The 22,368-nt window shown below is 37.4% G+C and overlaps 1 long non-coding RNA gene across 1 annotated transcript in view; it reads left to right on the top strand.

The window, feature by feature from the left end:
- The window catches only part of LOC111095270, a 199,652-nt gene extending 180,018 nt beyond the window's left edge, over positions 1-19,634 (top strand). The window contains exons 4-6 of the long non-coding RNA XR_005357238.1: positions 7,832-7,988; positions 16,919-17,007; positions 18,145-19,634. This is a non-coding gene — a long non-coding RNA (uncharacterized LOC111095270). The remainder of the gene's footprint in view (positions 1-7,831; positions 7,989-16,918; positions 17,008-18,144) is intronic.
- The last annotated feature ends 2,734 nt before the right edge of the window (positions 19,635-22,368 follow it).

The raw sequence follows: 22,368 nt of genomic DNA, 5'->3' as shown, positions 1-22,368 counted from the left end.
GTCTCCAGCTAACTTTGGAGCTCTTTGTCATTTAGTTCCATATCCCAGAGCTTAGCCCAGTGGCTAAAACTGGTGTTTGATAAACATTTGCCAAATCACTGAGTTATTTAAACTAAATAATGCTACTATTAATTAAAAATGAATAAATGCAACCTTTAAGTGAATGATCCAATTTTTTGTTGTTGAATGATCCAATATTTTTCTTTTTGAGAATATTTTTATTGTTTTCCTCTTTCTTATGGATCTTCAATACATTTTGATAAAACTCTATTGAATATGCACCAGGCCCTGTGTTGGTAACTGCTACCTGAATCCACTTTTCTCTTATCAATCATTCTTTAATATTCAGAGTCAAGAGACTTGACTCAGAAATGATTTTATCTATGCCCAACATCCTAGTTTGAATTGTACTCAGAAAGACCAACTTCTACAATGACTATACAAACCACAATATTAATGACTTTTCCAAATTTGGAGAACTTGGCTCACCCTCATATTCTGATAATTTACATTTCTTTAACTACAGACACCATAAAAAGCAGTTGTTGATGTTTATTATGTTTTTTTCTTCTTATAAATGAAGTCCTCCAGACATTACTCCAAACTGAGTCAAGTTCTGCATTAAAATATCACAGATCTTAAATTTCTTAAAAATTGGTTATTAGAGGCTTCTAAGCACCTATCTGAGAGAAAGTAGTATATGAAAGATATTAAAAATAATTCTTAAAATTCTGAAGAAATTGTATAAGATAGCACATTGCCATGGAAAGAAAGAAAGAAAGAAAGAAAGAAAGAAAGAAAGAAAGAAAGAAAGAAAGAAAGAAAGAAAGAAAGAAAGAAAGAAAGAAAGAAAAAACACTGTCAGCAAGAGAAGATTCCTAAGGTGGTTTCAGCTCTCACTTTGGCCACCATGGCACTTGGAGCAGGCATTCCAGCTCCCCATACCTCTACTATCCACTGTGGTAGCAACCAGGCACTTATGATTATTGAGTGCTTGAATTATAGTTGGTTTGAATTGAGATATTCTGTATCTCAATTTATCTGTATGTAAAACATACAACAGATTCTGAACACTTGGCTCAATCAAAAAAAGTATAAATTATTTCATTAACTTTTCAAATTGATTACATGTTATGATGCATATGATGACATTTTGGATAGATAGGTTTCTGTTGCTGTTTCTTTTCTCTGCTCTTCTTTAGAAGAAAAAGTCTTAAAGAATTGCCTATTGCTGTCTCCTCCCCTTACTCACCTTACACTCTCTCCTATAGTCTCCTCCAGTCAGTTTTCTTGGCAGAAATACACCAAGATCTCAAAATCAAGGTTTAAAATGACCTCAACCTTTCAAAAATTCTAAAGTATGATTCCATTTTTATTGATTTTAATCTCAGTATTATTGGACACAGTTGATGACTCTTACTGCTTCTTAGATTCTATCTTCTCTTGGCTTGAGTGACATCATATGCTTCTGGTTTCCGCCCTCTTCTTGACTGATTCTTTTCCTCCTTGTTGCCCTCTAAATATTGGAGTGACCTTAAACTCACTCCTGAGAGTTTACCTTTCCTCAACATTTACTCTCTCATTCACACAGAGTTTTAGTTTTAAATACCCCTGGCATATATATATTTTTAAAAAAAGTTTCTTACAGCCCTGAATTATTTCCCAAATTCATGTATACAACTACTATTTGTTATCTTTACCTGGTTGCTTAATGTGCAGCTCATACAACTCTATTCTCTCTTGATTGTCCCTTAGATCCTCACTTTTAGTTCACCCACCCTCTTCCTACTCAGAGTAGATAGCTCCATCATCTGCCTCATTGCTCAAGCTCAACATCTAGGATCTATTCTCTCTTTCTCTTATATCTAATCCATCAGCGTATCAGATTGACTCTACTTCTAAAGCATATCCCCTAACTGACTTCTCTACATTTTGGCTGGCTGCTCCCTGGTCCATGTTACCATTTTTTATTATATGAACTGCTATGATAATCTACCAAACATTTCCTGTCTTTATTCCATTATAGTGTATCCTCCATATTTTGGGTAGAGTCACTGCTTATATTATAAATCATATTATGCCATACTCCTACTTTAAAGTTTTTACCTTAGATGTTTTCTATTGCCTTATAATAAATTCAAACTCCTAACAGTGGCTCATCACTATTTCCTTTTTCAACATCTAAGGCTACTTTTTAACTTTTAAACTATGTTCCAGATAAGCAATCCTTTTTAAAATTCCTTGAGCACAACAAAAATGTTCATCCTGGCTCTTCCAGGAAGGGCCTGGAAGTTTTATGCTGCTATGTTTATGTAGTTCACCCCTAATCTTGTCGTGACTGGCTCCATCTTGCCACTTAGATCTCAGCTTAAGTATTATCTTACCAGAGACATCTTCCAAACTACCTCATCTCATGTCATAGTCAGTCTCTCTTTAAAACAGCAGATTTTAATTTCTTGCTTATCTTTCTAATCAATAGCACACTACTAATCAATGACACACAATGTTTTCTTTTTCACTTTTCCTTGAATTGTTTGACTCCTTGGTATAAACCAGGACCTTGTCTTTTTCACCAGTATATTCCCAGTGTCCAGAATGGTACACATACTGGCCACTCAAATATTTATTGATTGAATAAATATTTAATCACATCATCTCATTCACTAATACATGGCAAAGGAACTTCAACATAAGTACTATTGGAGAAAGTTATCAGGTTTCATAATAAATGTAATGTTGCATTTTTAAGTTTGTCTGCTTTTTGTAGAGAGATATCCCCTTGGGCCTGCCTACCTGTTTTCCCCTCTAGACCAATGCTGTGCTGAATAACTCTCAGTGATGTGCAATACATGAGTACTTGAAGTGTAACTAGTTCAACTGAGGGACTGAATATCTAATTTTATTTCATTTAAATTTTTTTGAAATATTTATATGCTTTAATATGCCTTTACATGATGATTCTACTTGGAATGTGTTCCATGGAAATAATTTAAATATATAAAGTATTCTTGGCAGTTTTGTTCATGGGGAATAATTGGAAAACGATCTAAATGTCTTATATAGGGGAATGGTTAAGAAAATTCACACTACATATATACCATGTGCATTTGTTTCTTTGGGTACTAAAGTACCACAAATTGAGTGGCTTAGAACAACAACAGAATTTTCTCTCTCACAGTTTTAGAGAAAGTCTGAAATCAAGGTGTCAGCATGTTGGTTCCTTCCTTCAGCAGTGAGGGAAAATCTGTTCCATGCCACTCTCCTAGCTTCGGTGATGGTCAGCAATCTTTGGCATTCCTTGACTTCATTCTATGCTTCCATCTTCATGTGACATTTTCCTTCTTTTTAATAAATTTATTTTTTATAGGTGTTCAATTTGTCAACATACAAAATAACACCCAGTGCTCATCCCGTCAAGTACCCACATCAGGGCCCGCCACCCAGTCACCCCCAGCCCCCCCCCACCTCCTCTTCCACCACCCCTAGTTCGTTTCCCAGTTAGGAGTCTTTCATGTTCTGTCTCCCTTTCTGATATTTCCCACTTATTTTTTCTCCTTTCCCCTTTATTCCCTTTCACTATTTTTTATAATCCCCAAACGAATGAGACCATATAATTTTTGTCCTCCGATTGACTTATTTCACCAGCATAATACCCTCCAGTTCCATCCACGTCGAAGCAAATGGTGGGTATTTGTCGTTTCTAATGGCTGAGTAATATTCCACTGTATATTTAAATAGCCATTTGTGGCTAGTGGCCATCATTCTGGATAGATATCTCTGGTGGGAAAGTTCCTCCATTGGAGGCAATTTCTCTGTCTTAGTTTATCTCTACGCCTTGAGTACTGAGCATATTTCCAATGCAACAGGTGGTCATTAGGTTGACTGAAAGTCTTGCATCAAAATTGGCACAGGGCGGCAGGAGAGTGAGGGTCCTTAGCCTTGCCAGAAAGGGGACAGGGAATCAAGCAACACCTCAGTGGCACAGAAGACCTCCATGTGGTTTCTCCTCTTCAATGTAGTCATGGAAATAGTACAGGCCTTAGAGTCTTGAGATAGAGATTCAAGACAGTCACCTGTTATTTATGAGCTGTGTGACCTAAAGTGAGCCACATAGCCACTCTTACGCTTCTTCATTCTCACCTATAAAATAGTGATATAAAAAGAATGTAGCCTCTAACTACCTAGATCTTTACAGGAACCCATTGAGGCCAAGAATAGGAAAACCAAGCTGTAAATTGTGAAGTGGTCTGTAAGTATATGGTTTTGTTATTAGCTCTGTAGATTGATCCTGTTGGCAGATAAATATTAGGAGTCAGTTATCAAACATCACATCATCTAGACAGTCTTGGCCCTAAAAATGTTGGCATCTGCTCATTTTACTCCATGATGGAAAAAGAATAAATAAATCATAAATGATTAATTTAGACTTCCTTCCACGCCTCCCGTTAACAGCTCAAAGCCCCCACCACACAGCAGGCTTGGTGATGAACTGCTGTGGTAGAACCTTCAAGACGGCGGCTAACCCCTTCTCCAAGTACAACCAGCTGTGAAAACAAATTTAGCTCCACCAACATTGCAAAGGAGCAAAGCCTTTTCATAGGTTAGAGATATAATGTTCACCCCATTCAGAGGAACCCAAACCAAATACCAATGGCTTGTGGAGTAAGAGGATATTAAGCATAATAGACAGATTATCTGCTGGTTTGCTGAAGGTGAAGGTAGAGACGTTTGTCATACTTTTCCTAGAAAATGAGACTTTATCAAAGGGAGAGAGGGTGAAAGGTCACCCGTTCTATTGGTGCGATTATTATCTTTACATAGCTGGAGTGGCAAAAGAAATGATCCCAAACAGAGCAAAACAAAACAGACCTCACCGAAGCACTTCAAGATGAGCCCCCAAGAAGCCATCACACCAGACCCACTGGCTTCATCTTAATTTATCATCTCAGGTCTTGTTGACAAGAGTTGATTGGGTTTTCCATCTATGCAAGCTGCGGCAGGTTTCGTTATGACAAACCACTTGGTGGACTTTGGAGATGATTATTTTTTAGGAAACAATAATTATAGTAAAAATGGTACTACCATTTGTGAGCACCTAAGACATCCCTGAAACTATGCTTTCTATTAATTATCTCAATTGGAAATCCACAAAATAAGTTACTATTACCACGTTGCAAATGAAGCAACGGGGGCTTAAGCAAACTGACCAATCATAGCTGGCTTCAGGGAAATTTTTACTTTTAGTGCTAATAAATATAGTAATGAATATCATATTAGAAGCAGCCATTTATATAAGGTATATTTCCTATTACCTCAAAAAATGTATACATAAGAAACTTGATAAGCAACGCGCCTAGTAGGTTATTTCTGTCAACATGTTTTGCTCACATCTCTATATAGTTTCTTATCTTGGAAAGCTTAGAAATCTCCAGAAACTCTTCCTCTCATAAAGCTAGTGTGTTTTTGTTCTTCTCTCATCTGTTCTTAATATTTTACTTACCTGCTTAATTGCATTGACCCCTCCCCAGCATCTCCATGCATCTGCTTGTCTATCCTCTGCCATTTAGCAAGTGCCCCAGATGATCTGTCTGGGTTTTGTTTTATCTTCCTCCTCAAACATAGTTTTTTGGAGTTTCCCATTTCTTTATATATATTCCCACATACCCTTCTCTGAGCCAGGAGTAAACCCAGAGCTGCTCATTCTCAAGACACTTTCCAATACACTTAGATATCTCATATTTTAATGAAAATAACTATGATTTAGTAAACACTAATGTTACAATATAAACTGAAACTTTAAAAAAATGATTGCAGTTAACCTTTACTGTTTTCCATATGGCAGGTAGTTTACCAAGCCTTCACACACAACATCATATTTCATCTTAAAAGAACATAATAAAATGGGGATAATGATCATTTTTATTCGACAAATGAGTATCTCCAGGCATAGAGAGATCAAGAGACTTGTCTGGGACCACACAGGGGCCAAATAGTAAACCCAACTGATTCCAAACTTGTATTCTTGTGTGATCTAGAGTGGTAGTATGTTAAAAAGTACATAGACTTTGAAGCCAGATCCTTGACTCAGACCATCTCTACCACTCTCTGTGCACCAGCCTCTCTACCCCAAGCCAGTCATTCAAAATTTCTGCATGGTGATTATGAGCTTTGGAGCTGATCTACCTGAGTTGTTTCTACCATTTCTGCTCACCAGTTACTGAAACCTGGGGTGATTGAAGTGACCATTCTGTGTGTCAGCTTCCTTATGGATAAAGCCAGAATAATGATGGTATCTATTCCCACGGAAGATTAAATGTATTAATACAGGTACAGTGTTCGTAACGGTGCCTAGCCCAGAGTAAACAGTTAATAAATAGTGGCTAGGATTGTTGTTATACTTGATAATGGGGATCCTCACCTGTTAAACAAGGATAATGTTTAATGCACCTTGTCAGAGTGGTGGGAATGGGTCAATCAAAACCATCCAACAGTAGGTCCTATTACCCTTTTGCTTTGGTAGATACTTTGAAGAAGCCACTGAACCTGTGCTGTAATTTTCAGAAAAGGTTTCAATAGAGATGTTGTTCTAGAGCCCAGGACCTGCAACTGCATCATTTTTCCTCTCTCTGGGTCATTTACTGACTTACTCGCAGCCTGTCCACACAGGACAGACACATGGACAAACTTTCAGAGCTAGGAAGACAGGAGGGATGGCAGAGCCAACCAGCAGAAACATGAGTCAGACAGCCCTGACTTCAAACCCCACCTTCTACACTCAGCAGGCTGGTCTTGAGCAGGTGACTCACCCCTCTGAACCTGGTCCAATATCTGTAAAATAAGGGAAATGAAACCAGTCTCATGGGCTATCATGTCATCTTAAATGTAATATGTGTAAATTCCACAAGAGAACTGTTTTCCACACAGCTTTATTTCAGCAAACCCTCAGGGTCATGGGCAACTCTATGATCTCCTGATGTCCATTAAAGACCCCCAGGGCTAGACTTTTCCATTGAAAAAAGAGAAAAAAAATAGCCATACCATGAATAATTTAAGTGCATGAGAATTGTTGCATTGATTCAGTTTAAGTAGACTTCTGTCCTTAAGTTGAGTATTGATTTCATTTAAGTAGCATATAAACTTAGATATTCAGTATAAGGAATATTTAAATACAACAGTATGGGTTCTGTTTAAGAAAAGTGAAGTGCTGATTCAGTTTCAGTAAATGGGTGCAGTTCAAGTAGATGCTAAAATGAAATGTCAAGCTGAAACGCAGAGATGGGCCCCTGCTATGGCAGAAAGACCAAAGGATGAGAGTGATCAGAAGGAGGAGAGGTGTCATCTGGCTCTTTGATCTGTGCCCCAACTACTTCACCATTTCCTCTCTCTGCCACCACTTGAAGGCCACCTCTAGGTACCAGCAAGATCCCAACCTCTTCAAAAATACTAAAGATATGTAATGAAACACTCATGAGTGTTATTCATTCTTTTTTCCTAGGAGGTTTTATTTATTTATTTGAGAGAGAGATTGAGAGAGAGAGAGAGAGAGAGAGCAGGGAGGGGCGGAGGGAGAGGGAGAGAGAATCTGAAGCAGACTCCTCACTGAGAGCAAAGCCCTATGCGAAGCTGGATCCCAGGACCACAAGATCATGACTTGAGTTGAAACCAAGAGTCAGGCACTTAACTGACTGAACCACCCAGACACCCCACCAGTGTCATTCATTCTAATAACATTTAATAAGCACTTAATTATTCCAGGTCCCGAAATATAAGTGTTCAAGACATAGGTGTGGCTGACCTTCTTTCACTGCATTTTTCCACTTGATCTTTCCAGGTGAAAGCCCTTTTGGTGCACCACTTTGAAGAGGTGTAGGGTGGTGTAAAAGGCACCCAAGCAGCAGAATGTCATGGCAGAAGGATCTTACTGGCTTCAGCAGCCCATATATCTCACTCCAGCGTCAGATAACTGGACCACCCTGCCTCAACAACAGGTACTTCAGTTTCCATGAAACAAGTGAATTAGACAATATCTCAGGCTCCACCAGCCCTAGCATTGTTTGATTCTATAAATTCTTAAATAAAAACTATCCAGAGAGAAGATGTCTTCCTTCCTGCCTTCCACCATCCCTTTAGACTCTTGCATGCCCTTGTCTCTTTATATTCTTGTTTGCCTTCCTGACACCTGAATATGCATGTTGATGTTCAGTGCTGAAACACAAAGTAATGAATTTCTGCTTCTAACTGTTGCTAGATGCCAGGATTCCTATCCTGGGATAAGGAAAATGTATTTCAGTGGAAAACAAAGATGCTTTGTCTACTTGCATAGCCTGACCTCACAGGCTCTGGTTCTAGCTCATCCTAGTCTTCAAGCTCTTTGCAATTCTGTAAATTGTAGAAAACCTGTAGCAATGCAAAATAAATGTCTACAAGTGTAGATTCAGTCTAATGAGGAGTGTGATCCACTCTGCTCCTCACCTGTGAGTAAACATTTTGTATTCCGGTTTTCTTGATCCATATAGATGTGTCTGTTCTTCAGATTCTCTTTCAAATTAAGCATGCACTCTTAAACTAATTCTTAACCTTGTAATCTTCAGCCTTCTTATCATGAAATGGGAAGCTCAGGGATGCCTGAGTGGCTCAGCAGTTGAGCGTCTGCCTTTGGCTCAGGGTGTGATCCCAGGATTCTGGATTGAGTCCCACATCTGGCTCCCTGTGAGGAGCCTGCTCCTCCCTTTGCCTGTGTCTCTGCCTCTCTCTGTGTGCCTCTCATGAATAAATAAATCTTAAAAAAAAAAAGGAATGGGAAGTTCAGATTAGACCTTCTGTGGGTTCATACTGTACTTTATACTAATTTAACTAAATGAAATGTTAGAGTTCTTTTTTCTTTACAGTTCAAAAAAATTTTTAGGTAGGCATATTAGTTTGCTAGGGGTGCCATCACAAAATATCATAGACTGGGGGGCTTAAACAACAGAAATTTATTTTCTCATAGTTATGGAAGTTAGGAGTCCAGGATCAAGGTGTTAGATCCTTTTGAGGGCTATAAAGGAAAGGTCTGATCCAGGCCTGTCTCCTTAGCTTGTTGACACCTGTCATCTCTCAAGATCATTTCCCTGTCTCCAAATTTTCGCTCCTTTATGACACCAGTCATATTGGAATAGAGCACATCCTAATAATCACAGTTTAATTTGAGTAACTCTTTAAATACCCTATGTCTAAATACAGTCTAGTCTTGCTCTGAAACCTAGGGTTTAGGATTTCACATATGAACATGTGGGATGACACAATTCAGCCCATAACTATATGACTGAACAAAAATGAGTATGCCACTTTGCTTTGGATTGTGCATGGTCTTTGTGACTATCTAAGTAGCAAACTTAAAGGGATGAGTGCACTTCATTGTATCCTCTGCTTGGTGAAGATTAGGGCTTGTCACTGTAATGACTCACAACCTGGAACTCCTTAAATGTGACAAGTCCTGACTTTTTCTCCAGGATCCTTATGTCTCCTACCCAATGTGCCAGCTTGACTATTCTGTAACCAGTTCTATAAATATAAAAGTACTCCAATCGAGGGCTGACCAATTTAGCAAATCAAAATATAAAACACTCAATTTTAAGTGAATTACAGATAAACAATGAATTATTTTTTATTAGTATAAGTATATCCTATTTCATATTTGGGTCCTATTGATACTAAAACAAGTTTTTTGTTTTAATATGAAATCCAAATGTAACTGGATGCTGTATTTTTATCTGACAATGCTATTCTAATCCCTCAATGATATACAGATGCTATTATGTCAAGAGTTCTCATTTGTCACTTCCATGCACTTTAAATAGATAAGTCCTCATCACCTCTTTTTATAGACTGAATGTCTGTGTTCCTGCCCAAATTCATATGTTGAAGCCCCTATACCCAGTGTCTCTGTACTTGGAGATAGAACTTCTACGGAAATAATAAGGTTAAATGAGGTCAGAAGAGCAGGGCCCTCATCAAATAGAATTATTGTCCTTATAAAAAAGACTCAAGAGAGCTCTCTCTTTCCCTCTGTCTCCATGTACATATAAAGAAAGGGGTCATGTGAGAACACAGTGAGATGACCCACAGGCCAACAGAAGAAGGCTCCGTATGAAATCTACCTTTCCAGCCTCTTGATCTTGGACTTCTCAGCCTCCTGAACTGTGAGAAAATAAATTTCTAAGAAAAGAAGCCATTCATTCTTAAAATTTTTATGTGGAAGCCCTAACAAACCAATACACCCCTTACGACAGTTCAACAGAAACTAGTACACAGAGTATGACTGGTGCTCATTACCTATTGAAAGAATGACAGGTCCAGTTATTATGAATACTCTGAGTGAAGTGGGTACCCACCTTCTTTTTTAGGAATGAATCTGTCTTAACCAGTCTCTTGGAATCTGTCTTTGTACATCACCTCATATTGCCAATGCTTATTCATTTGCTGACTTATCCTGGAAGGCAGGGACTACATGTCATTCATTCATTGTTATGCCACTAATGTTAAGCAAAGTCTCTCCCGCACTGAATGCTCATGATTTCCAATGACACACACTCAAGAAAAAAAAAGTGGACATATAACAAAATGTGATTTTTATTCAAAGTGCTTGGGACTTGGAATTTTGATAATTCTAGGGAGCTGAAGTCATTTTCCAAACAACTTCTTCAAATTCCCCAATTAAAATATTCTCTAACCACTGTGTTTATAGGTGATCCACATATCTGAGTACACATGTCCGGGCACTGCTGGATTGAGATCAAATGTTTCCTGTCGGAGCTTGGTCTCAACAGCCCTTGGGGGGCTCTCAGTGACCCCTAGAGCCGGTGTGAAAGTGGACCAGCAGCCAGATGGCTTCACATTTCCACATTCCTTCAGCTTGTTTTCTTACTGCGGCAGATACCCAAGAGCATCCCAAATCCTCAAGAGAGATGAGATTTCAGGAAGGTCCTTATTTCATTTAGAAAACAGGAGATATGAATTCTTGAGGCCAATGAAAAAAGAGATTTACAGCCTTCACCGATAGTTCTTAAGCTATCTACAGTGATTGAAGAAAAATATCCAAATGAATTGTGGGACTTTTTTCAACATTCAGTTCCACCTGGGGACAAAAGTGCCACACATATATCCACTACTGAAGATTAAGACAGGTCAGGGATCACAGAGTTGTGGCCACACAAACAGATTATCCTGTTTCCTGAGACATCATTTATGTTGCAGCTGCCTCCTTGGAGAAAGATCATGAATCACATTGTTCTTCTCTCTTCCATTTGATCCGACACCATGTAAATAAGCAATGTTGAATGGGAAAGAAAACATTTCAGGCAAATGATTTCAATACAGTTGGAACTGCTTACCTTGTATAAGCAATCTGCTTGCTCAATAACAAGGTCTAGAAAGAGGCAGCCTTTCTAGATACTAGGCAGAGGCAGCCTTGGGGGTGAATAGCTTAAATAAATGAATGAGAAACAATTATTTACCATCAATTATGTGACGGGTTTCTTGAGGTTTATCCTCCCTCATGTGTGATATTTCAGCCAGCTACCCTGGGTGGGAGACAATAATGGTTCTACTTTTTATAAATTACGATAAGAAAACATACCCCAGGGATCCCTGGGTGGCGCAGCGGTTTAGCGCCTGCCTTTGGCCCAGGGCGCGATCCTGGAGACCCAGGATCGAATCCCACGTCGGGTTCCCGGTGCATGGAGCCTGCTTCTCCCTCTGCCTGTGTCTCTGCCTCTCTCTCTCTCTCTCTCTCTCTCTGTGACTATCATAAATAAAAAAAAAAAAAACTTAAAAAAAAAGAAAACATACCCCAAATAATTTAATAAATAGGCAAAGTCAACATTTGAGATCTTGTCTCTCTGACTGTAATTAATTTATTAACTTCATGAACATTTAATTATAATTAACAGTGCAAATGATCAATGACTATTGAATCAAAGGATGAATTATTTTATTTTATCTATTTTTGAACTAATTAAACTGAAATACAGGGGCACTTGGGTGGCTCAGTCAGTTAAGCATCTGCATTTGGCTCAGCTCATGAACTCAAGTCCTAGGATCAAACCCTACATCAGGCTCTCTGCTTCGCTTCTCCCTCTCCCTCTGCCTGCTACTTCCCTGCTTGTGCTCTCTCTCTCTGAAAAATAAATAAATAAATAAATAAATAAATAAATAAATAAATAAATAAATAAAATCCAAAAAAATCCACAAAAATCTGAAATACAAAGAGGTTGAAAAATTTACCTATTTTCACAAGTCTCAAAAAATAGAGTTTTGACCTTTTCTTTCATTAAGGAATAGAAAGATGAGAGATGTCATTTTTTAAGATATGAGATAATACAAGAGGTTAAGATATTAATTAGGTACTGCAGTGTGCTATTGTTTGGGATAAGTTGGTTTGGAATAAGTTTTTTCTTAACATATTTACAAACGACTCTCCTACAAAGTCTTACTCTGGTGTCAACAGGACATAAAGGTAAAAAGTTAGATACCACTCAACAACTGGCCACCAAAATGAATGAAAAATTTGGCTTGGATTAAACAATGTGACAAAGTTGGAAAAATTGCAATAATATGGCCTACCTTAAATAGGTGTGATATTTTTCTTCAGTGTGCTTCATGTAAAATTTCTCCATTTGGGGGAAAGTGTTAGGGATATAATTTAGCATTACAGATCCTGAGTTCCAGGGTAGGTCTGCCTGGCTTTGTGTTCCAGTTCTGCCGAATACCATGTGTAAACTTTAAGAGACCCACCAACCTCTCTCAGCTCCAGGGAATGAGTAAAATAATTATAACTACTTCATTTAATATTATGAGGTTTTATGAGATAATCCTTCCAAACCATACAAAAAAATGTCTGACATATAAGATACCTGGAAAAAATACAATGAAATTATTGAATGAAAGCAAACTTTTAAAATATAATATATGTATGCCATGACATGAAATGGCCTTATTTCATTTACTAATACCATCAGAGTTGTGGTTGGACAATTTTTTATCTTAAAAATAATATTATATCTCCATGATTTCTTTTTTTTAAAGATTTTATTCATTTATTTGACACACGGAGAAGGGGGAGAGGTAGAGGGTAGGGAAAAGCAGACTTCCCTGCTGAATGGAGAGCCAATTTGGGGCTCAATCCCTGGACCCCTGGGATCATGACCGAAAACAAAGGCAGAGCTCAACTGACTGAGCCACTCAGGTGCCTCACCCTGCCTTATTAAATTTATTTTCCCTATTAATGATCTAAAACTAACTTTGCTTAGAAATCATTATTAATCAAAGTAATCAGAAAATCAATAAATATCCAATCATATACATATTCATCATAGTTCTAAATCAGCCCTGTAACATTTGAAGAGGGAGAAGTGCTAACACTAATCAGCAGTGGAATAGTGGAGTATTATGGGAAAAGCACTGAATTAGTAATTAGCATAATTTCAGACAAATTTTTGCTCTAGTCACATTGGGTGTCTGGTCTTAGATTCCTTACCTAGACACAAGAGGCTTGAGAAAAATTATATGTATGGTTACTTCCATTTCTCAAATGGAAGTTATTACCAATTTAATGTTGCTTTAGTAATATCATACAGTATCAGTAACAATTATTATTATAAATAATTTGAATTCTTCTCTTTCTTGTATCACTACTTCAGTCATTAAGCCCAATTACCTCATTATCTGAATTCACATGAATTATAACCCTGAAAGGCATGTACAAGAATGGCTTTGAAGAAACCAATGTGTCACCTCATGCATTCATAAAATAATCAAAAGTGTTGAGCCCATCTGGTAAAAGGCCCAAGGTTTGCTGCCTCCTTTCCCAAATCACTCCTTTGACTTGCATTTCCATTCCACATTTTGGAGTATTTATTTACCTTAAGCTTACAGGAGACCCTGCAGTCCCTGAAGGGGATGTGGAGAGATTCAGTTCTAAAGAGGGACTTGGGAGCAAACCATATTTCATGCCCATTGGCATTTGGAAGGCAGTCCCAACTATCTGTTGGGAAGTTTCTTGCAAAGAGTATAAACAGAGAGTTAGAGGGTGGCCGAGCATTGGACTTCCCATCTGACTTGAAGCTCTCAGCACCTCCAGCTCACCATCTGCAAGATAGATCATCAGAATGTAACAGACCATTTATTCTGATGACCTTGTTTTACTGATGTAGAAATTGGGGCCCTGAGAGTGAAGCAATGTGCCCAAGGTCACAGAATGAGTTAGCCTTGTTCACAATCAGAGACCACACTCTAGGCAATCTCTTTCCTTCTTTTAAGTCAAGCATGAGTTTGTGACAAGAAAGAATTTGGATAATTGTAAATAACCAGGCACTATTTAGTCACCTTCCCATGCTTCAGCCACACAATGAATTTAGTTTACTGGAGTACAGAGACTATGAGTTTCACTTGCAAGAAAACCTTAGCTGAATCTTTATTTTTTATTCACATGCCATGTGTTTCTTTAGCCTATGGGTTACCCTCTGTTTCCTTCTTTGTAAAACAAGGATAACAACATCTATTTCATGGAATCACTGTTGCATTAAAATGAAATATGACAATATTTGCTAAGGAGTAAAGCCTGACACATGGTGGGGATCCTAAAATTTCTTTTTCTCCTCCTATGATTCCACTGAGCTATGATCATTACACTTCAGCCCCAGTCAGGTATTTTTCATAGAACACCCAGAGAAAGTTCAAATGACTGCTACCCTTCAAGTATTTCTTTTTTTAAGTCACATTGTAGAAGGATTCCTACTAAAAATGCTTTGCCAGAGAATGAGAAAGGAATTCTAAAAAAATAACTGTTATGAGACTTCCAGTTAAAGAAAGTAGATAGAGCACAGATATATATCCACAAGCACACACTATACGTGTAGTGCATGTTCTATCCTCCTCTTCAACTCTCTCCTCCCCTCAAAAAAATAAATAAATAAATAAACAGTAAAAGGACAGGGAACTTATTTTTAAAGGCATAAATTTGTAAAGACAAAGAGAAGAGAATAGCATAATTTTAGAAGCTGGAAAGCAGATGCCTGAGTTGTAGTAACTAACTTAGCAGACCCACAAAAATAGATTCTTAAGCTGGCAGCAAAGGAATCCAGGAAGCAACTTGATTTATACCACAGAACTCCTGAAAGGCTCAGAAATTGGCAGCATCATATACCTCTGAGGATGGGAGAGAAGGTGAGGCAAAATAAAAAAGGAACAAGTCGAAACTCTATTGAAAAACAATAGGATCATTAGATCTCTATCTCTTGTTTATACAGCATTCCACTCACCTGGTAGAAAAGGGGAGACTTATAAAAAGAATGGTAAAATCAAGAGTCTCTGGAGAGACAAATACCAGCCACACTTGGGCATGAAGAGGGAAATGCTGTAGTAAAAACAGGAAACACAGTACAAGTTTACATACTCAATGTTGAGTCATAGAGACCTCCCTGCTGTCTCCCAACACAGCTTTGAGAGTTCTGGCAGCCACTTATATCCTGAAGATCAGAAAAATTCTCTCTAGAGATTTGGATTAATCCAAGAGGATAGACCTAAAAGTACTGGTTTTAGGAGTTTATGATGAAAACAGCCAGCTAAGTCTCCTATGGTAAAAAAGCCAACTGACAAAGATGAAACTTCTAATCAGGTATCAGTGTTGATCTTTATAAATCAGCAACCAGCTAAGTTCACCTGACATTGAAAAAGAGAATCTAACATAAAAGTCAAGATGAGAGAGAGAAAGAGAGAAAGAGAGAGAGAAAATTGAAAGAAAGGGAAACCACACAGAAAGAAGGGAACTTAATAAAAATGCAATCTTTGGTATCTTCCAAGAGATAAGAGACTATGTAATAAACAAAACAAGAACAGAAAGCTATGAAACAGGAACTCCCAAAGAACAACAAAAAGAGCTCTTTGAATTAGGAGAAATATTAATGAATATAGAGATATTGCAAAAATATGAGAGAAGAAATGAAAAGAAACCCACAAAAAAAGAAAGCTTTTCAAAATAAAACCCAGTAAATCTCATAGGAAGTAGAACAGAATAATAGAGATGCAAAATGAATGGAACAAAAGGAAATTGTGACACATCCAGAAGATTCAATATCCAAATATTAGGAATTACTCTCAGAAAAAAGTAGAAAATTTGAAGGGAAAGCATTCACTAGAGAAATAACTAAACAGTTTCCCAAGTCTGAAGCACATAAATTTCTGTTTCAAAGGGCTTAGCATAAGCATGGAAACCATCCTACATCAAGACATACCATCAGAAAGTTTCAGAATATTGGAGGGAGGAAAACAAAAACCAACATTCCACAAGCGTCCAGAAAAGGGGCCAGATATCACAGAGGAGGGATTTTTACATACATACAGGATCAAGAATCTATATAACACTTTACTTCTCCACAGCAACACAGGAAGCTAGGAAGCAATGGAGAAAAGCACTAAAAATGCTAGGGGGAAATGATTTGCTCCCTAAGACCTCCCTGCACAATCTATTGATATCGTATGAAGACACAATAAGGATATTCTTAGACAGGCAAGGTCTTAAAGTTTCTAGTCGTGTATTTTTTCTCAGATTTGATCTGCTTTCTCTGAAAAGGGGCATAAGCCAGGAGAAAAGAAGAAACCATGGAATCCAGGATTCCAATAGGTGGTCCAATACAAGGGAGACACAAAATATATCCCCGAAGCAAAGGGAAATAATGGAGTTATCTATGCGATGGGCCAGAGGAAGGGCAGGCAAAAATAGTTTACTCTGGGAAGATGACATTTTTAAATGCTTAAGCTATTTGTGTGTTTTCAAAAGGTATTTGTATAACTGGGGAAGAGTTCACAGTTGAGTTAATCATATGTAGATAGCAAATAAGTAAATAAAACCAAAAAAAATCATTGACTTCATATTTTGCAGGGAAGTAAAGACAATTCCATTACTAAGAGTTGCAGATGCATGGCATTAATAATGTAATGCTGAATATTTAACTGAAGCAAAATTGCCAGGTAAGCATAGGATAGAGCAATAGGAAATACGGGGGAAAGTAAGAGAGATAAAGACTGGGTAGTGGTGGGGAAGGGTGAATAAAAGGATGCGAAATCCCATCTTCCATATTGGGATGTCAATCTGTAATGTCTAAAACAGAAAGATCTAGAAGTACAATCATGCCATTGGAAAATATGGATGCAAATACTAAAGAATTAGCCAAAAAATTTACAAACAAGTGCTTCTCAGAACAATATAGTGTTTAAGGTGGGGCATGACTGCTATTTTTCTTAACAAGTCTTCTCTATTTGATGTTTTTCAAACACATGCATGTTTACTTTTGAAAAAAGTAAAATTAAATTAAAACTACTGTTTTCTAAGTTTCCTTTGTATGACTTTTACCATCTCTATTAATGGAAAGCTGAAATACATTAGTTAATCGTTTTTTAAAGTGCTTCATTTCTTTAACTAAGAACAAGCAATAGTCATGCAATCACTAATTTTGATGCACTGTTTCATCCAAAACGTGTTAAATGTAAATTATCTATACTGAAATGAAGAAATGAGTGTCAATGTACCACCTAGAATCATTTTGTTGAGTTGCCCACCCGTAGGTCCCTACGTTGAAAGCACCCGAATCACTCAGGCAAGGTAGGTCACTGCTCTGAACTCACCACTAGAGGGAAATATTGGCCTTTTTACTAAACAGTCCAACGGGGCTTCTTTAGGCAATTGGTAAGAATTACAAAGTTACAGCCCGCAGCAATTTCCCCTTCCTGGAGTATACAATACTGGAGTTTGAAGGGACTTTGTTGTCCATCAGGGTCAAGCCTCTGATTTCTCCTTTTCTACACTTATAGAAATCAAGGCCCAGAGACGAACAATGCTTTCTTAGTTCACGGGATGAGGACAGGAGAAAGTCAGTGCTGAAGCCAGTTTCCTTATTTACCTAAACTGGGCAAATCTGGAATTAAATGAGAGAATAGTTCCAAAGAAGTTGCTTTTTAGTGCAAGTTCATTGAGCTGGAGAACACTCATTGCATGTTCGCCGTCTGCCGGACCTGTGTTGCCTACCATGTGCCTACACTTGACATTCTTTATTTTTGTCCTGATTGAGTTTTGTGAAGTAGGAACAATCATTATCCTCTTTTTTACAGATGAGGAAGCAAACGCACAGAGAGGTTAAGCTACCTACCCAGAATCACACAGGAAGTGATTAGCAGAGCAGGGATTCAATCCCAGACTGTGTAGCTCTGGAGTTCATGACCACAGCCACCATGCTTACCAACCATGCATCAAAGACGTAAGATTATCTGTTACCTCTTTTCTCTGGGGAAGTGGTCCCACTTCACTTTTTGTTTAGATGGATATTGTCCTTCTGGCCCCTGAGATCCTTCAAGATTCCAGCCTGGTGGGCAGAGCTGCTTCAGGATCCAATTTCCTTCTGTTCCCTGGTCTATCACAGTGCCACCTAGCTCGGGGGACCTGCTCATTAAATGACAGGCGAGTAAATAAATACAATGCTAATTACCTCAGAAAACATACATCACATCACATCTTACAGTTCATGTGGCTTAAGAAGACTCCACACAAAAGCTGTCATTGTCCACTTGGTTTCTCTTCAGACTGTGGAGTTGATCCAACCAAACGTCTAATTCTTCCTGACTGCCCCCCGCCCCACACAGTTTGCAATGCTGGTTTTTAGGCCATAAAATACAATCATGTCGCCGTGGACATGGGCAGGCTCCTAGGCCCACTGCATTGTATCTTTCAAGAAGTGATATGTCACTGCTTTACAAAACACCTGGAATCTGTATCGTTTATTGCTCTGAGCCCAGCCAAGTTCTCATCCTCCCTGTTCACACAACTTTGAGCTGGTTTAGCTCACCGCTGCTCAGAATGCTGGGGCTAGGGGGGAGTGGGGAGACAATTTCCTGGGCAAAGATGGAAATCATGTTCAAGAAGGAAGGCTGCCTAATGGAGTTTACAGCTCGGGAAATTTCCTTCCAAAGACTGCATGTTTCTGCACAGAAGGAAAGCACGTTCCACGAAGAGTCCCTACAGATTTCCAAACTCTGCTGAAAGATCTGAAGTCATTCAATGCAATTCTAGAAGTCTGGAGGGTTAAAATGTCCCTGTCTTTCTCCCCTTTAATCCATCTTCAACATATTTTTTTCTAAACATTGACTTTATTTTAGTATATTGTGTTGTGAATTATAATGGTTGTATATAGATTCTTGTAACCACCACCACAATCGAGAGAGAGAGCAGCTCCATTATCTCCCTCTCCAAAACTGACATTTTTTTATAGTCACACCCTCTCCTGTCCCTAACCCCTGGTAAATGTCAATATATTCTCCGTCAGTACAATTTTGTCCTTTAGTGACCATCATATAAATGCAACCATAGAGTGTGTAAACTTTGAGGCTGGCTTCTTCCACACAACATAATGCTTTTGAAATTCATTCAAATTGTTTTATCTATCTATAGTTCATTCTTTTTTTTTATTGAGGACATCAATCCCATTGTATGGATATTTCACAGCTTGTTTGTTTGTCTGTTTGTTTTTATAATTCAGCCCCTGAAAGATATTTGAGTTTCCAGTTGCAGTCTCCTTAAGGTGCTCTCTCCCTCTCCCTCTGCCCCTCTGCCCATACTCTCTCTCTCTCTCTCTCTCTTAAATAAATAAATAAAAATTTACAAAAATTTTAACTCAATTTATCATTTATTTAAAGATTTTATTTATTTATTCATGAGAGACACAGAGAGAGAGGCAGAGACACAGGCAGAGGGAGAAGCAGGCCCCACACAGGGAGCTCGATGTGGGACTCGATCCCGGGACTCCGGGATCACGCCCTGAGCCAAAGGCAGATGCTCAGTCACTGAGCCACCCAGGCATCCCTCAATTTATCATTTTTGATAAATTTCATGGGTTATGTTTTAAGGACAATACCTAGTAATTTCTTGCTTAACCTTAGGTCACAAAACTTTTCAAAAGTTTATTGCTTAATGTTTTACATTTAGGACTGTGATCCATTTTGAGTTAATATTTGTATAAATTGTGAGATTAGGTTATGGTTCATTATCTTGCTTATGGGCATTCAATTCAATTTTTTCCAAACCAATTTTCTGGAAAGACTATCCTTTCCCTATTGAACTGCCTTTATATCTTTGTCAAAAATCAATTGGCTACATATGTGTGGGTCTATTTATAGATTCTCTTCTGTTCCATTAATTTATGTAACAATCCCTTCAATACCACAATGCTATCCTATTCAGTGTAGTTTTATAGTAAGTCTTAAAATCAGGTAATGTGAGTACTCCAAATTTATTCTACCATTTGACAATTCTAGTTAATTTACCTTTCTATAATAATTTTAAAAACATTAGGTATGATGTTAGCTGCAGGTATTTTTGTAGATGTTCTTTACAGGCTTAAAGAGGTTACCATCTATTCTCATTTGTCTGAGAATTTTTATCATAAACGATGCTGTTTTTTGTCAAATGTTTCTTCTGCATTTATTGATATGATCACTTTTTTTTGTTCTCCTTTAGGCTGTTAATATAGTGGATTACATTGAAGAATTTCCAAGTATTGAATCAGCCATGCATTCTCTGGAAAAATTCCATTCTATTTGATTTTTGCATACATGTTCATGAGGGATTTGGTTTGTTGGTTTCTTTTTTGTACTACATTTGTCTGACTTTGGTATTCACCTGATAAAATAAGAAGTGTTCGTGCTTCTATTCTCTAGAAGAGATTGTCTTGAATTAGTATTAGTCCTTCCTTATGTGTTTGGTAGAATTCACCAGTGTATCTATCTAGACTTGAAGGCTTCTTCTTTGAAAAGTTTTTATCAATAAATTCAGTTTATTAATAATTATGCCACTGTTTGAGGTATCTATGTCATCTTCAGTGAGGTTTAGTAGTTATGGTTTCTGAGGGATTGATAAATTTCATCCAACTTAAGTTATGGAAGATATGTTCATAGGGTTGTCCATAGAATCCTTTATAATCCTCTTAATATTTAGAAACTTTGTAAGTGATATCTCAGTTTTCATTCTTGATTAGTAAATTTTGTCTTATATCTCTGTTTTTCCTTTTCTAGTCTTGACAGAGATAGGAAACCTCTACTAATTATTTTTTAAACATTTTATTTATTTATTTGAGAGAGAGAGTGAGAGAGAAAGACAATGCAAGCACAGAGGGAAAAGCAGTCTCTCCACTGAGCAGAGAGCCCAATGTAGAGCTCATCCCAGGACCCTGAGATCATGACCTTAGCCAAAGGCAGATGCTTAACCAACTGAGCCACCCATGTGCCCCAAACTCTACTGATTTTTTTTAAGATTTTATATTTTTATTCTTTTTATTAATGAGAAACACAGAGACACAGAGAGAGAGAGCAGCAGGGACACAGGCAGAGGGAGAAGCAGGCTCCATGCAGGGAGCCTGATGTGGGTCTCAATCCCTGGTCTCCAGGATCAGGCCCTGGGCTGAAGGCGGCGCTAAACTGCTGAGCCGCCAGGGCTACCCAAGGTGTGAATTTTTATTATTGTTTTGAGATCTTTCTTTTAAATATAAATATTTAATGGCATATTTTTTCTCTATGAACTACTTTAACTGCATCCCACAAATTATGATATATTGTATTTTCATTTTTGCTTAGTTTGAAATAGTTTCTTAATTCCTTTGAGACTTTTTGTTTGACAATGTATTATTTAGAAGCATATTATTTAATTTTCTAGTGTTTGGAGATTCTCCTGTCATCTTTGCTATTAATTTTAGTTTAATCTATTATGGTGAAAGAATAAATTCTGTCTTATTTCAAGTATTTTTAATTTTTCATTTTGTTTTATAATCCAAAATATGCTTTATCTTGGTTCATATTCTATGTCTACTTGAAAATAATTTGTATTCTTTTGTTATTGGTTGGAGTGTTCTATGAATTAAAAAAAAATCCAGTTGATTAATGCTATTATTCAGTTCTTCTATATCCCTGTGGACTTCCTGTCCAATAATTTTATTGATTACTCAGAGCAGCAGTTGAATTACTAAGAGCAGAGGTTAAATATTTAAATATATAATTATGGATTTGTACACTACTCCTTTCAGTTCTGTAAAAATATTTCATACTTTAAAGTTCCATCATGATGACATATTTTATACATCTTAACCTCTTTATTTATTTATTTTTTTGGTTAATTGACTTTATTATCACTGTTTAATGTCAAACTTTATCCCTAGTAATGTATTTTGCTCCAAAATCTACTTTGTATAATTTTAAATGTTAGACATTCACTCTAGCTTTCTTTTGATTAATATTTACATGGTATATCTTTTCCTATTCTTCCACTTTTATTTTATTTTAACTTTAACATTA

Source organism: Canis lupus, chromosome 3 (genome assembly GCF_011100685.1).
Source record: "Canis lupus familiaris isolate Mischka breed German Shepherd chromosome 3, alternate assembly UU_Cfam_GSD_1.0, whole genome shotgun sequence".
Lineage (NCBI taxonomy): Eukaryota > Metazoa > Chordata > Mammalia > Carnivora > Canidae > Canis > Canis lupus.
This window is presented reverse-complemented; position numbering and strand designations above follow the sequence as displayed.